Here is an 11,148-nt window from a genome sequence, read left to right on the forward strand (position 1 = left end):
AGCAGAAATGAGGATGAATGAGCAAGTATCTCTGTGGAAAGGAACAGAGTTTCTTGTCTTTTGAGGAAGCTCCACACAGGTCTCCATAGTGGCTGTAGTGAATAAATATTCCCCATTTCTCTGCAGACAAGTCAGCATTTGTTAGCTTTGGGTTTTGTAGGGTTTTTATTTATTTTTTTTTTCTTTTTTCATCTTAGTCATCCAGACTGGGGTAAGATAAAATTTCAAAGTAGTTTTAATTTGCATTCTGGTGATGAATAAAGATGTTGAGCCTTTAAAAGAATATTTCTCAACCACTTATTCTTTCATTTAATAGCTCTCCATTTTGTGTCAGGCCACATTTAATTGGGTTGTTGTTTTCTCGGTGTTTAGTTTTTGAGAACTTTGCTTATTGGAGATTCCAACCTTCTGTAAGATGTACAGTTAATAAACTCCCCCTTCATTTTTTAGGCTGCTTCTCCTTTCACGTGGTGCTGTCCTTTTCTGGGAATCCCATTTGTCCTTGTTAAGTGTACCCTTGCTTTCTCCTCTATCAGATTCAGGGTATCAGGTCTTATGTTGAGAGTCTTGACCCATTTGAGCTGAGTTTTGAACAGGGTGAGAAATTAGGTTTTAGTTTAATTTTTCTGCAGGTAGTTATCCAGTTTGGCCAGTGCCATTTTTTTTTTTTTAAAGAAACACTCTTTTCTCCCAGTGTGAACTTTTGGCCTCTTTGTGAAAAACTCAGATGGCTGCAGAAGCTTTGAATGGAGTCATTGTATCCACTCTTTCTGTTGACAAGTATTTTATCCTCTGTATGCAGATTTTTGTGTTCAGTGATTCATAATTATGGAAACTGAAGCCAAGTACCTTTACCTATATAATGTTCCTGAGTTCAACTTACCAATTAAACATTGGTTGATTGATTTATAGTGAAAAATAAATCAGCATCTAGAATTGAGAGGACTGGATTATCCTCTTTGAAGAGATAACAGTTGAAGGACGATGTGAAGACGTGAACCCTGTACACATGTGTACACTCCCACAGTGAGGGAGGGAGGAAGAAAGAATGTGCTCTATCCGATGGAGGGTACCAAGAGGCCATAATGCTTGGGGAGCATATCAAGAGATAAAGGCAGATACGATCCTGTCATTTGGAGCCTTCCAGGCCAAGCTAAAAACCTTGGATCTAGGGGAGGTCCATATTTGAAATGGCTTGAGCTGTAATCAAAGTGGCTGTGCCTAAGAAGAGTGTCCTGTGGCTCAACCAGTGGCTCTCATAATAAAAATGGTGACTAAGGTGGACAGGCAGAGTGTTTTTTAAACCACACAATGTAAATAACCTATGGTTTTATGTGACATTTCAGATGAACTATGAACTGCAATTATAGGCCACTTACTCAAAGTCCACAGTTGAATGTATTAAATGAGCCATCTACCTCTGTAAATAACACATGTTCAAATAAATACAGAAGACACGGTGTTAACATAAATGTACATGTATTGGTGGTGGTCTTTCGTAACCACGGTCAAATACAGCCCACATCTACTTACTATTCCTAGTAAGAAAATGAACTTCTTGGCTTTTAATTACTTTGCTCACAAATTTTGATCTGGAAGAAACATAAAAGTTGGCCTTCTACCCCTTATAATTTGGGCAAGGGAACATAATTCTATTCAAAGAAGCTAGGTAGCTCACAGAGATAACATGGAATGCAGGAGTATGGCAATTTCGAGCAGCCAGTGGCTCTCTGTGAATTGTCCCCTTCCACCGACAATAAGTGCTCTGGGAAAAGTATTGTGAGTCATAGAAGCCACACTTCACAGCCAGCTAAGCCCTCGTTCAGGACACTGACAACTGATTTTTCTTTATGTCTTATTTTTTTCTCAGCTCTAATAAGGTAATATATTATGGTATGAAATGTGTTTTCTTACACGTACATATTGTGACGTGAATAAATCAGGCTAATTAACATATGTATCAGGCTAATTAACATCTGCCACCTCATATATTTGTCATTTTGTTTGTTTTGTAAATTGTTTTAGTTGTATTTTTTATTTTACATGTATGGGTGTTTTGCCCGCATGTGTGTCTACATATCATATGCATGTGCCATGGAGTTCAGGAGAGGAATCAGGTTCCCTTAGAACTGGAATTTCCAAGCTAGGGCTAAGGGGGGTGGAAGGAAGAGGGAGAGGGAGAGGGAGAGGGAGAGGGAGAGGGAGAGGGTGAGAAAGAACTGGAATTCCAGACAGTTGTTAGTTGCCATGTGGGTGCTAGTCCTGTACTTGTTATTTTTATATGAGAACATTAAGCTCCAATGTCCGTGTTTTCAAATAAACAACACATTATGAACTGTGGTGGCCATACTGTAGATACATTCCCAGAGTTATTAATTCTAAGACCTGAAGTCGTGTATTCTTCTTAAATTTTGATTTTATTCTATTAGTGTATGCATGTGTGTGTATTTGAGCACACACATCAGGACCAGAGCTTGCCTCCAGTTATCTCCTCGATGAGAGGATCTCTCACTGAACCTGGTGGAGCTTGTTTTTTCAGACGGATTGGGTGTGTCACGAGTCCTGGGATCTACCTGTCTGCACCCCTAGCAGTGGGGTTATGGGCATTTTCCACCATGTCTGGCTTGTAGGTAAGTGCTAGAGATCCAAACTAAAGTTCTCATCCTCGCCAAAAAGCACTTTACCCCCTGAGCCACTTCCTCAGCCCTGAAGTACTCGATTCTTACTTAGGCCAATATTTCTCCATCTGCCTCTCCCCAGCCCATCCCTGGTAATGACCTTTGTGTTTCTCTGCTCTTAGCTGGATTAGATACTCCACATCAAGTGAAGCCACACAGGGTTGGTCTCTGTCCTTATTTTGTTTCACTCAGTGTCCTCCAGGGTCATCTATGCCAGAGGTTCTCAACCTGTGGGTCACGACCCCTTTCAGGTCACATATCAAATATCCTGCACATTAGATATTTACATTGTGATTTATAACTAGCAAAATTAAAGTTGTGAAGTAGCAATAAAATAATGGTTAGGGCTCAACACCACATGAGGAACTGTCTTAAAGGGTCACGGCATTAGGAAGGTTGAGAACCACTGGTCTGCCCTGTTCTAAATGACTGGGTTCCATTCTTTTTGAAGACTGAATAGATAGGATTATTATGTACTTATAACACATTTTCTTTATCTGTTCATTTTTATGGACATGTAGGCTAATTCTCTTCCTTGTATGTTGTGAGTACAGATAGGGTGCATGGGGCAAGGATGTCTCTTCAGCATAATCCTGACCAAAGTCAGGTAAGAGCTCTCCATAAAACGAAAGCCATAACTCTGGGGAACCCAGAGGCAGAAATCCTCAGTAAATTTTGAGCAAACAAGCTGTGCTTGGTGGAGCACACCTGTCATGCCAGCCCTTGAGAGGCAGAGGCAGAGGCAGGGGGATCAAGAATTTAAGGTCAGAATTAGTGGCATAGCAAGTTCTAGGCCAGTGTGGGCCACATGAAATCATGTCTCAAAGTGGGGGGGGGGGGACGATTAAAAAAGTAGCCAAACCAAATCCAACCATGTATTAAAAGATCTCACCATGACCAAATAAGGTTTTTCCTTTAAGATGGAGAAATTTTTAAAAGATTTTCCTGAAGATTTTTAGTTTTATAATGGGAGAAAATGCACATAAACCTTTTTATTCTTTTGTGCAAAACAAAGCAAATATAATCTAAATTATAAAATTAGCAATTCAGCACAGAAAAGCTGTTACTTCAGTGTGGTGGGTCTAAGCCTACCACATTTCTCAGTGTGTATGTTAGAACCCTGAGCTCTTTCTTGACAAGCCACCTTTCCTGTCACTTGAATGAACATTGAAACTCCAGGGTATTTCTCCATCTTAAGTGATCAAAGAGCAAATTGGCACAATTCCAGGCTAAGGATCACCCATTGTTCCAAAAACTAAACCTGCCTAGAAAGGTTCACCATGGAGCTCAACAGAGGTAATCTCTGCCGTGGGAGTCCATCTCATTTCCTTGGGAAGACAGTAAAGTCCCCTTTCCCTGAAGCAGCAACAGTGCTTTGAGCTTAATTACACGAAGGTGGAGCATTGTTCAATTTTTGTTAATTCTTATCATTTGCAATGTGCTCACGAGCCATGATCAGCTTCTGAATTTGTACAATGCCTTCATAAATCTGATAGAACCTGACGTGCCTCATCTGCTTTTCCACAGAGTGTTCTGCGCTGAATCCACAGCCTCCTAAAATCTGCACAGCATCCGTGTCTAACTGATTGGCAACATCTCCAGCAAAGGCCTTTGCGATAGAGGCATAGTGTGTGTTCCAGCGGCCGGAGTCAACCTCCGAAGCTGCTCGCTGGTATCTGAGGCTAGCCAGTTCAACCTTCAACTTTCTGCGAGCAGAAATCAAACTCCTTAGTGCTCCACTAGCAGCTTTCCAAATGTCTTCCTACCCAGAGCATACTTGGTAGCTTTGTCCAGAGCTCTCCGGGCTAGCCCGACAGCGCCCTCTGCGACCGTGGGTCTGGTTCTATCAAAAGCCCCCATTACGATCTTGAAACCTGCTCCTTCACCAGTTAACACATTTTCCTTTAGGCACTCTGACATCTTCGAAGGCAATTCCTCTGATGTCGGAGCGTCGCTAGCCCATGTTTAATTCTCTTTTTTCCAATATGTATTCCTGTGTCGGCTTCCACAATGAATCCAGTAAAGGCTTTACTATCGGGTACTTTAGGATCTGGATTAGAATGCACCAATAAAAAAATGCCAGTGCCGCTCCCCACCCCACTTTGGTTATCCACATCATCTGGCCATTGATAACATACTCCTCCCCCTTCTCTGCTTTGGTCTTAATGCTCGCCACATCAGAGCCTGCTGAGGGCTCTGTCGCCCAGTAGGTACACATCACTGGCTGCTCAGTCATCTTCTCCAAATACTTTTGTTGTTGATCATTCTCAGCAAGAATCAGAGGCATTTGCCCCAAAGAATTTGCTTCAGTCGCCGTTTGCATCCCTGTACAGCCATACGCCAGCATTTCGGTAATTAAACACGCTTTGAAAGTTCCCAGGCCAAGAGCACCGCAACTCTGGAACGTGCGCGTTGCTCAACCCAAGTTCCCAGGCTCTTTTGACGAGAGGGGATGGGTATTCACCACTTTTATCGTATTCTGGAGCGACTGGGATTATTTCCTCTCTGGCAAACTTCCGAGCGATTGCTTGAAACTTTCTGCTGTTCCGTCAACTCGAAATTAAACCCTAATCCGGGCTCCTGCTTGAGAAGGGCTTTTGTGGGTTGTGCTCAACAGTCTAAATGAGAAGAAACGCTTCTCAGGACCCTGCAGCCTCTGCGGAGCACCGTAACTCGAGTGATGACTGCTCGCTATGCCGGCTCTGACCTGAAGAAATGTTTTAATACGTACAAATAAGGACCAGTGAGCTGGCTCAGGAGGCAAAGGAGCCTGCTGCCACGCATGACAACCTGAGGTATCTTGTGACCACCATATAAGTCCCAAAATAAATAAATAAACAGAATAAAAAGTTCTACAATACATACAAGTCAATAAAAAGACTTACCACAAAAACAGAATAAAAGGTAAAAATTGCATCACCAAATCACAAGACGCACAAAAGCATTTGACAAAATTCAGCCTTTAATCACAAAAACCCTTAACAACATAGGTCTAGCAGGAGAGAAGCTCAGCTTGATAAAAGTGAAGACACCACGCCCATGGTGATGGCATATTCCCCACAGCACAGATGACGTCATACTGACCATGTCCGTGATGACGTCATACCCACCATACCTACAGCTGATGTCATATCCTGTGATCCAAGGTGGAAAGCTTTTCTGCTGGATGCAGAACAAGACCCATAATCCAGCTCTCCCGTTTAGTCACTCTGATGTTCGAAGCCCAGTGGTAGAAAAAAGATGAAGGAAAGCATCAGAGGATGAGAATGGGCGGATAGTGTAGGGCAGTAGGTAGAATGCTTGGAAGGGTGGCACGTGCCTGTAACCCCAGGAGAAGTTTACCATCAGCCTGGGCTACGTAAGACCCTGTCTGAAAATAACAAAATAAAACAAAATGCATCCCAACTGGAAAGAAAGCAATAAAATCATGACTGATTACAAACAGCATGGTCTTCTGTGCAGAAAAATACAGGGATGAAAGAAATCAAAGCAGACACAGATGAAGGGACCGAGTCCATGTCCTGTATTTATGGCCTGTTCCTGCCCAACTGCCCATAGAAAGAACACAGCTGTTAAGTTAGCACTTACTATGTGCAGGACTAACATCTGCTTCAAGAACCTGAGCTCTGTACACCCAGGGTCCTCATCCTTGCCTGTCAGAGATGCTCTACAAGTGCTGACCTTTCCATCCCAGGTTGTAAAACATGGGAATCTGGGTCAGGGTTGGGGTCCCAGCTCAGAGGTAAAGTAAGGTCCTGAGTTCAATCCCCAGAAGCCACCCAAAAAATCTTTGGTATTGTAGAGGTCACCTATAGTCTCAGTACTGGGGATGAGCAGCATACGGAGCTGCTGCCTAATCTAATCAGAGAGCACAAGGTCAATGAAAAGAGCTGTTCTCATAAACAACGTGGATGACTCCTGAAGAGCAATGCCCAAGGCGGACTCTTGACTCCTGAAGAACAATGCCCAAGGTGGACTCTTGGCCTCTACACATACTTTAACACACATGTGATGTATATGTCCATAAGTATGCAAGCATGAACACACACACTCACACATGCATGCTCATGCATCCCCCACACACGCACACACACACATGCACACACGCACATGCCGAGGAGCGGGAGAGAATGTGAGAGGCTGAAGCTACCAAACCAGTGTGTGTGAGTCGACTGGAGCTGAGTGGAACATTCCTGGAAGTCAGCCACACGAAGCCACCGGAGACATCATTCCCATCATCACCATTTGAGTCCTTGGTCCCCTGGCTTCCTCTTGTCCTCAAGGGAGTGGCCCACTCTCACACAATGCTATGTTGTCTCTGTTCATATCAGCTGACCACCCCCAGAACCCTGCAGTCTCCCCGACTCCAGTCTTATCTCTGAACTAGACACCCACCTCCCCACATCACTGCCTGGCTTGTGAGGCGCTCTCCACTCCTTCATCAGCCTTACTCATCTGTGACCCCGGGTGGGAGCCAAGGAGCTACAGGCCAGCGCTCTCTTTCCACCTGAGTGCCTGTGATATGAAGCCCCGCTTTGGAACACTGAGTACCCCAAGCCTCCCCGCTGCTCTCCCTGCGCCCCGCACCCCTCCATGAAAGGCTCGCCTTGTTCTGCAGCTCAGCCAACTGTGAGATTGCCTCCAACCTGTTTTTCATGTGGCTGAGCCCAGGAGCTCCCTTCACGCTGCAATAGCCAAGTTAAAGGTAACTTGATAAGCAGAGATGCCGGGGCATGAGATTCAGCCTCATGTACCTGTGGCCCTATATTAAAAAAAAAATGAAAATCATGCAAGTTCCTCAATTTACCTTGTTTTCCTAATTTCCCCACTATGCAATTTAGGAATCAATTAAATTTATTTCTCAGTTGGAAAGAAACTAAAACTGTTGAAACTGTAGTCATTGGCTCAGATAATTTTTTTTCCAGATTTTCTGGGTCGTGCCCATAACCTCTTTCACAATACCACATACCATGGGGTGAATACCCTGGGATCTTTAAATACACTCTCATTGCTCAGTTCTTAGAGTCTGATGTCCTCTTAGCTCTGCCAGTAGTCAGAACTCGGTTCAGGGCAGAGCAAAGGGTGACAACTTCTGAAGGAAACTGATGTTACCACCTAATTAGATGACTGGCAGTTCTGCTTTGGGTGGGGCTTAGCCATGGGAGACTGTTTTCATAGGATGATTTTGCCAGTGAACTGGGAAGAGTCATGGGTCTCCCCCTCCCTCTCTGCCCCCTCTGTTCCCGACTGCAGAGGCACTGCAGCCAGCTGCCTCAGACTCTGCCACCATGCTGTCCCTGTGAGATAGGTTGCATTCTCAAACTGTAAGCCAATAAACCCTTCTTTCCTTGTCGTCTTCAGGCATCATTAATTTGGGTTTTGTTATGTTGGTCTGTGTGACTGTGTGATGTATATGTGCGGTGTATGTGTACACATGCATGATAATGCAGAGGCCGAGAAGAACACTAAATACTACATAATTCTCTCCTTATTCCTGTGAAACAAGGTCTCTCACTGAACCTAGTGCTAGGCTGGTAGCCAGCAGCCCCTAGCGATCTTCCTGTCTCTGCCTCCTACAGTTCTGGGGTTACAAGAATCCAGGAAACCACACCCTGCTTTTCATGTGGGTGCTGGCAATTTGTTTTCCAATTCTCATTCTCATGCTTGTATAGCAAGTGCTCCTGCCCTCTGGGCCATCTTTTATCCTGGCAAGATATAAAGGAACTCCCGCATCCATGCGTTCCCCTCTGAGGCTGTCACAGTGCCTCGTTGCTCAGAGCTAAGTCTGGACTCATCATTTCTCCCTAAGGCCTTTATAGACTCTATCAGCAGATATGGTTGAATGAGCCTTCCATGTGGACTCCAACCTTATCTCCTGCTACTGTGCTGGTCCAAGCCCTACTCCCCTAGACTCCACAGCTCTGGGCTTTCACCTTCAACCACTAACAGTCATGCTCAACATCGCCTTTGGAGAGGCTGTCTAAACTAAAGCAAGAAGCAACAGTAAAAATGGCCAGTACCTTCTTACGCACTTGCCCCATGCTAGCTGCACAGGAACTGTTTCTGAACACCGATGGCATTTTTACAACGGTCCTGTGTGCAGCTCTGCCATCCCATGGCAGAACTTCTCAAAACCAGCACAGTCAAAGAAAAAAAAATTACATAGCAAAGGCAGCTGCATGGTTTGGGGGGAAGAAGGTACAACACACATGAAAACCACATGTGTGAGATGTTTTGAAGAAAAGGCAACCTAATGAAAGGTTTCGAAATTAGACACATAGTATGTGGTTCGGCAATGCATAAATGTGGCACTTCATCTGGAAAAGACAAAGCATCCTGGAGGAACAAACAGGATCTGTGAACTCCTGCGCTGCAAAGGAAGAAACTTTATTGGAGATGAGAAGTCTTGAGCCCTAGGATCATAGCAGTTAGTTGGTGGCCTGAGGTCATTGGTAAAAATGGCTGAGCAATCAGTAGTGAAGAACTAGGTTTTGGCTCTAGCTAGATTTTAGGCTCTTTGGACTCAACTGCTAGAGTTCTGGCCACCACTCTCTGGAGGTGTCCCTCTTCCCAGAAGCACATGACTGATCTCAGCCTGGCTGTTGCTTCACCAGTCCTGGCCCATCTTGAGCTCTCCAACCTCATCATTTGCCACCAACTCCCCATCACCTCTCGAGCCTCAGCATGTGCTCCTCAGTATTTCCCCAGTCCCCATGCATGTTGCTGTGTTTGCACAGTTACCCAAAATTCCCTTCCCCAAAATATTTGCTGGGCAAATGGGTTTGTTTGTTTTGGGTTTCTACCAATCTCTGGTAATCAGAGAGGCCCAGTCTAGGTGCCTTAAGTAGACAGGGAATATCCACAATACTCATTTTGTTCTCAGTATTTAATTTTCTACAAGTGGCTTATTGGTATGTACAATATTGATTTATCTTTATTCTTTCCTTATTTCCCCCCATTTTGGGTATATACCATCTGTTTTAGTTTAATTCCTGTTGCTGTGGTCAAACACTCTGACCAAAAGCAACTCAGGGGAGGAAAGGAGTTTTTTAACTTACACTTCCAAGTCACAGTCTGTTACTGAGGGAAGTCAGGGCAGGCACTCAAGCATGAACTTCAAGTCAGGTCTGCTTGCTGTTCCACGCAGAATTACCTCCAACTAGGGAACTCATTTCACAGCCAAACAACTGTAGCAGGAACCATGGGTGGGGGGTGCTGCTTGCTAGCTGGCTTCTGGGATAGTTTATACTCAGCTAGCTTCTTACACAGGATCACTTACATAGAGTATGCATGCTTCACACAAGGGGCTTGACCTTCCTACATCAAATAACAGTCAAGACACCCTTCTCCCCACCCCCGGGCCAACAGACACACCCACGGGCCATCTTGATCTAGACAATCCCTAATGAGGCTTTCCTCTCAGACAAACCTAAGCTCTGTCAAGTTGACAGCTAACTAGACACCACCATCCCCCCTTTATACGGCCACAAACATCTTGTGATAAAGGGTTCTCCCCGTCACAGAGCAGGTGTGAATTGCACCAGTTGCTCCATCCACCTAAGTGGCTTCTGTGGACTGTTGCCTTTGAGGTTAACTCAATGGCCAGAAGCCCAGACACCAAAAAATAGGTCACAGAGCATGGTAGCAAAAGTGAAGGGAAAAGGAGGGAGGAGAAAACCATCCAAACTTCCCATCCCTTCTCCCCCCCCCCCCCCCCCCCGAGAAGCCTGGGAATCATCAACAAAGAGAGCTTCGTAACTCAGATTAAGTGAGAAAATCTATGGGCAATCATCTTATGAGGACAGCATTTTCTATCTCATGCTGTCAGAATCAGGCTTACTGTACAGTGGGAAAATGATGGTTGCCATGACAAGGATAATGATGTATGTATATGTATGATGTGCTCATGGAGGGTGCATCATGGGACAGACAGCAGGCTAAATGATTTGTATGGCCTGGCTCTTTAAATTCCCAAAGCGGGATCAGAAGAGCGAGGTGGAAGCTGCTGATTTTGCATTTTGTAAATAAGGAGAAGGAAGCAGAGACTAGAGAAGTGACTTGGTTGAGGTCAACAGCAAAACAAAGATTTAAACTCTTATGTCACCAACTCAAAGGCCACTTGCTCACTGAATTGTCACATTGCCTATAATGGCCTTGTATGCAACAAGGAGAGCAGACCTGTAAAGCATGGTGACCCCAGAGTAATCTAGAGGAGAAACTTGGTGACAAGCCTAAGCCAGGACAGCTATGACAGTGTCCTTACTTCCAAGCCTAAGTGTCCCCATCGTACTTACAATCTGTCATGGCAGAATGTCCCTTGCCGAAGCAACCATCTAAGTGAATTGAGGTTGAGCCTTCTATCTTCAAAGAATTAGGTCTGGGTAACTTTTTCCAGTGAGAAAGATGTTTCCTAGCACCCTCGATATCTTGGAACAACAGTCATTGCTTTCTCGACATGTCTGAAATGTGA

General features: G+C 44.6%; 1 pseudogene across 1 annotated transcript; it reads right to left on the bottom strand.

Annotated features, from left to right (window-relative positions):
* Positions 1 to 4,095: 4,095 nt before the first annotated feature.
* Positions 4,096 to 8,719, bottom strand: LOC308417651 (medium-chain specific acyl-CoA dehydrogenase, mitochondrial-like; annotated as a pseudogene). Its single transcript has 2 exons — positions 8,699 to 8,719; positions 4,096 to 5,258 (listed from the first exon to the last, which is right to left on the bottom strand). The product of its transcript is annotated as a medium-chain specific acyl-CoA dehydrogenase, mitochondrial-like (transcript).
* Between the last annotated feature and the right edge of the window lie 2,429 nt (positions 8,720 to 11,148).

Source organism: Micromys minutus, assembly GCF_963924665.1.
Source record: "Micromys minutus genome assembly, chromosome: 2".
NCBI classification, from domain to species: Eukaryota; Metazoa; Chordata; class Mammalia; order Rodentia; family Muridae; genus Micromys; species Micromys minutus.